Source organism: Corylus avellana, chromosome ca1, assembly GCF_901000735.1.
Source record: "Corylus avellana chromosome ca1, CavTom2PMs-1.0".
In the NCBI taxonomy this organism is placed as follows: Eukaryota; Viridiplantae; Streptophyta; class Magnoliopsida; order Fagales; family Betulaceae; genus Corylus; species Corylus avellana.
The window spans coordinates 16,534,090-16,540,222 of record NC_081541.1 but is presented as its reverse complement, the minus strand read 5'-3'; the positions used below and the strand labels follow the sequence as shown (position 1 = coordinate 16,540,222).

Sequence of the window (6,133 nt, the reverse complement as noted above, 5' to 3'; positions counted from 1 at the left end):
TATAATAATATAATGAAACTAGGACCAGGAAACAAACCTTTATCAATGCCTTCCACACCTCAGGCTTTGCATTCCACATTTTTGTCTCTGGGCTCCATGTAAAACCATTCATGTCCTTGAAAATGTCATAACATTCATGGAAATTATGTTTAAGAGTTTTCAAGCGATTCTTCAAGTGACCTTTTTCAAATGGCTTGCCAATCTTTTCACGTAGTTCCTTCACAGTATTATCGTATGCTTTTGTTGTGAAATTCTTATCTATTCTATTTCCCATGCTTTGTTGTAGCACAAGTGCATCAACAAACAAGTCGTCCCACCGTTCTGTCCACTTTACTGTGTCCTTTCTATCCACATTAGTCTTTTTTTTGTTAACCATTTCTATTATCTGCATGTCACAACAAATAGAAGATAAACAGCAGTTGTTTATCATAAGATGAGCCAAACAAGTTGTTCCCACCGTTCTGTCCACTTTACTGTGTCCCTTTTATCCACATTAGTCTTTTCTTGTTACCCATTTCTATTATCTGGATGGTAAAACACATAGAAGATAAACAACAGTTGCTTGTTACAAGAAAAGTAAGGCTCTGGATCAAACAGATTATGTATTGCTTGATGGAAAGGTAATCAATAGAAAATGTTTGCAGGGAAATATTCGGATGACAGAATAGAAATGGAGGGAATCTCACATTCTTCTATCTGGTTAGCCAATTAGAATGAAACAAAGAGATGTTATATGTGCTTGTCTCACCAATAGTACCTTCGAAGGATTTTCTTCCTTTTCTCCCCAAATATCTCCACAATAGTAATTTAAAGAACAAGGTACATATACATCACAAGATTTCACAAACCACAAATTCCACAAAATTTTGTTTGTAATACCTCAACAAATAAACTGAAATATGATTTATGAGACCAAAAGAAGGCAAGATATTTAGGAAAAAGTGGAAATCTTGCTTCACATTTTTTTTAAAACAAAAGAATCATGATGATGGCTCTTAAATTTTTTATGTTATTCTAATGGCCTTTTTTTTATCATGGGTGAATTCTGCCTAAGATAAAAAGGGTTAATTGTAACCATGAATCTCAAACTCTGGGATCATTACACTATAATTTTTGCAACCAACAACCTAATTCGAGATTAATTTGTAAGGACCACCCAGCATCTAAATCAGTATAAAGAAATAACAAATTAGAGGGCAAGTGGGGAGGTGCGTCATATTAACTTGTAAAAAATAACAAAGTAGTGCACATAAAATATCAATGTCCACCCCACCCCCATTAATTTGTTTTTTACACTTCAGATGGTGGGTGGACAAAACAAATCAATCTCAAATTAGGGTGTTGATTGCGAAAGTTGTAGTTTAGTGGGGGTATTGCAAATGAACATGGCTTAGGGTAGATTGCTACAAGCCTACAATTAACGCAGATAATATATATATATATACACACACACACATCTAATTTTCTACTAATCTCTGCACTTGTAAAGAAATTACCCAAACTCCAGACTTCAAACAAATGATCTCCACACCTCACTTCTCCATTTTTCTTATCTTGTCTTCACTTCGACATGCATAGGCATACATATATACACACACAGACATACACATAAACAAAGGAAGTATTCAAAAAAAAAAAAAAAAAAAAAAAAAACCAGTGGTGCAAAGACAGTGCATCAGTAGATGTGCTTGTCAAACATGGAACTTACCTGAAGTTCAGAGATCAAGTGTAAACCATCACGTGCACTAACTTTGCACCCACAACCAAAAAATGGAAACAGCATAAGCATGAAGAGTCAAACATCACCATACACATATTGGTCACTAGGGTAAACAAATTATATTTGCAATCAATAACACCCAGTAGACACGGCACATCAAATTAAATGGTTTTATCAAACCCCACAAAAACCCACATTAAACATCCCTTAAACATCAATATAATTCGATCAAATTCATCTATAAACCTCAAATTATATGATAATAAGTTAATAACGGAATCCAATCTTGAAATCGGGAAAAAGAGAAAAGCTCTTTTACCTTTTTCTTTGAGTAGCCAAACCCAGAGCGGAAACTGTTGATTTTTCCGCTAGAGTTTGGCCTTCGGCGGCGGTTTCCGTTTGTGGCGGGTCAAGTGAGGTGAGGAGAAAAGTGAGAAAGTGTGGAGGGTAAAGAGGGATAGAGAACAAGAAGTAAAAGAAGGGCTCCGTGTGGATTGGACACGTGGACAATTAAAAAAAAAATAAAAAAAACCTACATTGACATCCCTTTTATCAAGTTGGACCTGCAAGTTTTTCAAAACCGGCCTAAATAGATCTGTCTTTTCAAAAAGGCTTGCTGGATTTCTTTTTGCTGAAAATCCAAGGAGAAGGCCCATTTCGCCTCCCCCAACATATATGGGGTGATCATGCTGTTACGATTAACGGTTAGTGGCTAAAATCACTAACTGCAACTACTTAAGCGATTAATATATTTTACTAACCACTTCCGCAAACCGCCTAGGTAGTAGTTCACTGCATCCAGCTAACCGCTTTTTTTACTAACCCTTTTTTTGAGCTTTCTTTTTGGGCTAAATTTGAGAATTAAGCTTTTTTTGGGCTCACTTTAAATGTTTTTTTTTTTCACTTTTTTTGTTTTTTTCCTTTTCAGGTTTTTTTCTTTTCTTTTCTTTTGATCCAATTTTCTGTTTTTGGCTTATTTTGCACCTCTCTCTCTCTCTCTCTCTCTATATATATATATAATAAAAATATATGTATATTATATTAAAAAAGCGGTTAGTGGTTTTCAAAAACTCACTAACCGCTAAGAGCATCTCCAGCAGTAAGAGGTATTCTACCTAGTCAAAAAACACAATTTTCTACTTTAGCTACTCATTTTTTAATACCAACTCCAACAGATTTTTTATTTCATTTTTTATTTTATTAAATATTATTTTTTAATCTTTTTTTTTTTTATACGCGACGCTTTTGCATCATATTGTAAATTGCAATAGAATTGATTCACACAGCATACCTGTGTGTTATTTTTATTTATTTATATTTTTCCATTTTTAGTCTGTCAATTATATGCATGCTATTCAATTTTTTTTGGAGAGTTTTTAGTGATTCAAAAGACTTGAATATGTATCATAAATTCATGAACAGGAAAGAGAGAAGATAGAGAAACGTTGAGAGAAAAGAGAAGAGAGAAAATAATGTGAAAATAATATTATATTCAATAATATAAAAAAGCCCCCCAAATTAGCAGTCGTTTTTGATTTAGCCCCCTGATGTTCCAAAAGTCATAAAGTAGCCCCTCAAACTACCAAATTGTTGCATTTTGGCCACTCCGTTAGTCAAAACCGTTAGTCTGGACGGAAACCACAAAACGACGCCGTTTTATTAGGGTTAAGTTACGAAAATGCCATTGTGGGATTTTTTTTTTTTTTTTTAGGAGGAGCAATCCAAAAAGGGTTCACTTACCCTAAGCAAAACGGCGCTGTTTTGCTTAGGTTAAGTGAACTAAACTCCAAGCAGCCAACCCACGCAGCACAGGTCCTCCCCCTCACGCACAGCCTTCGCCGATCCTCTTCTCCACACGCACAGCTCCAGTCATCCAGCAGATCGCGCCGGTCGTTCTTCCGGCTTTCTCCAAATCAAAGACCAATTTCCCACGTCCACACCCGAGCTTTGATAGTATTGTAATTCCCCAGTATTATTCATCACTAACCTTTCGTAACTAAAATTCCTGCTAAAATTCCCTATAAAATTCCTCCTATTTGAAAACAAGTTTAATATGTTATAGGGCATTTCATCTGAGCTGTCTCTTATCCAACTACTTCTCCAATAATCTTGTCTTCGCCCTTTTTTGATAATGTAGTTGCCCTCTTCTTGATCTTTCCTAAACCTGAACGTCTCCCTTTCCGGGTCATCATCGGTTTTCCATGAAATCAACCGGATTTGATCTATGTTCATACCTTGAAGAAATGTATCAGTCGGATATTTAAGGCTCTCCCACTGAACCATCGCCAACGGATCATCATCGCTGAAGACCAAGTTTCCAGAATCCAAGAGCTTCACGGTCTGATTTGTAGACGAGAAATCAAGATACGTAGACCAATAATATTCACCTCCAGTATCCGATACCTGGAGGTTTCCATAATCTGAAATTCCAAAAGTTCCAGTGGAACTGTTAATTACAGGGTAGCCTCGATTGGCAACCCATACAACTGTTTGTTGATCCTGCTTGTACCAAATCCCAACAAACCTTTTGGGGCTAAAGCTTCTGATAGGGGTAAAGAATCCCAGTTCAAACGTTCCTCCACTGGAGACAAGGGTTGTTCCATTGTCAGTAATCCACTCGCCCTGTGCTAGTGTTAATGTGAGGAAGGCGCGATCGGCTGGATGAGCAGAGTTGTGCGTGTGGAGAAGAGGATCGGAGGACCTGTGCTGCGTGGGTTTGCTGCTTGAAGTTTTGTTCACTTAACCTAAGCAAAACGACGCCGTTTTGCTTAGGGGTAAGTGAACCCTTTTTGGAGCAAAACGGCGCCGTTTTGCTCCTCCTAAAAAAAATAAAAATAAAAATACATACAAGGGCATTTTTGTAACTTACCCGTAACCAAACGACGTCGTTTTGTAGTTTCCGTCCAGACTGACGGTTTTGACTAACGGAGTGGCCAAAATGCCACAGTTTGGTAGTTTGGGGGGCTACTTTATGACTTTTGGAACATCATGGGGCTAAATCGAAAACGGCTGGTAGTTTAGGGGGCTTTTTTATATTTTTCCCATTGATTTATATTATAGTTAATGTGTTGAACTTTTCCAAACCACAGGAGGAGTTGGCTTAGTGGTTGGGAGCTTAATTACTCCTAATAAATTAATCGAATTAGGCAGACTTTCTGTTAGTTTAAGTCGTTTAATATTGGAGATTAAATGATTGATTAAACCCGATTCATATATTAAATAAATCCTACAAATATTTTCATATTTTCCAGAACTGCTTTTTGTTGCACTTCGATCTTTGCATGCCCGGGTCCTCTGTATTCTCTTATGCCTTTTTTATCCTCTATTTTTTTTTAAAAAAAAATCAACCATTGAATCTATAGGACCCATATATGCCAACAAAATAAGAGTATGGAAAATATTAAATAGAATTATGGAATAGGATTCCTTACAATTTTAAATAAATTGTTACCAAGAGTCATCTAAAAATGATTTTTCTCTCAAAACGTTTCTTCACTTTTGTGAAGACGCTTTTTCATAAAACAAAAATACGGTTTTTAGCTCAAAGCTTTTCTACGACATAGAGAACAAGAACTTGATGAAAATATACTCATTTCTCACTAGTAACATCCTACCTTTTAATATGTGGCATTTTCCAATCTATTTGATACAATAAATGACCTAAATTACATAATTTTCTAATCTACAATGTATTTGTAATTGTAGAGAATCATGATCCATATGCAGTTGTGGGCTGAGAGCTGTGCCATGTGATTATTGAAATAAGGTTTTGCAGTTTCATTGTATTATATTCTATTACAAGTGTTGGAGTAACTTTCATTAAAAAAAACAACTATACACTTTACAAAGAAAAGCTAAAAGCAATGAGCTAATGCTGAAAACTCCTAAATAAGCAAATAAAAAAGTGATTGTTGTTTATTTCTCACTAGGAAAAGGGAGTTGAGGGATGGAAAAGAAGCCTTGCTCTGCAGTTGGTGAATGGACTTTACAACCACTTCAATGCAAGGTGTTCCTCATTGACACTCAACCAGAACTGGTATCTGATCAGTGGCGGGAGTGCTATATCTACAGGGTTCCCAAGCAACTCCGCAAGGTAAATGAAGAAGCCTATACTCCTAAGCTAGTTTCAATAGGCCCCTTTCATAACGGTCGAAAAGAATTGAGCGACATGGAAATCCAAAAAGTCATATATTGGAAGAAGTTTTGTATTCGTGCTGGGAAGAGCCAGAAGGATCTTGCAAGCTTAATTGAACCCAACAAAGAAAAAATCGCCCGTTGCTATTCAGAGACCTTTGAGGTAACTGAAACTTTTGTAGAAATGATTCTATTGGATGCTATCTTTATCATTGAGCTCTTCTTGAGATATTCAGAAAATCCAGAAGACAAAAACGATTATATATTAAGTAAACCATG

At 36.1% G+C, this 6,133-nt stretch overlaps 1 non-coding gene across 1 annotated transcript; it reads right to left on the bottom strand.

Annotated features, from left to right (window-relative positions):
- Positions 1-1,671: 1,671 nt before the first annotated feature.
- Positions 1,672-1,735, bottom strand: LOC132168330 (small nucleolar RNA snoR101). The gene has a single exon (XR_009438844.1). It is a non-coding gene; the product is annotated as a small nucleolar RNA snoR101 (small nucleolar RNA).
- Positions 1,736-6,133: the final 4,398 nt, after the last annotated feature.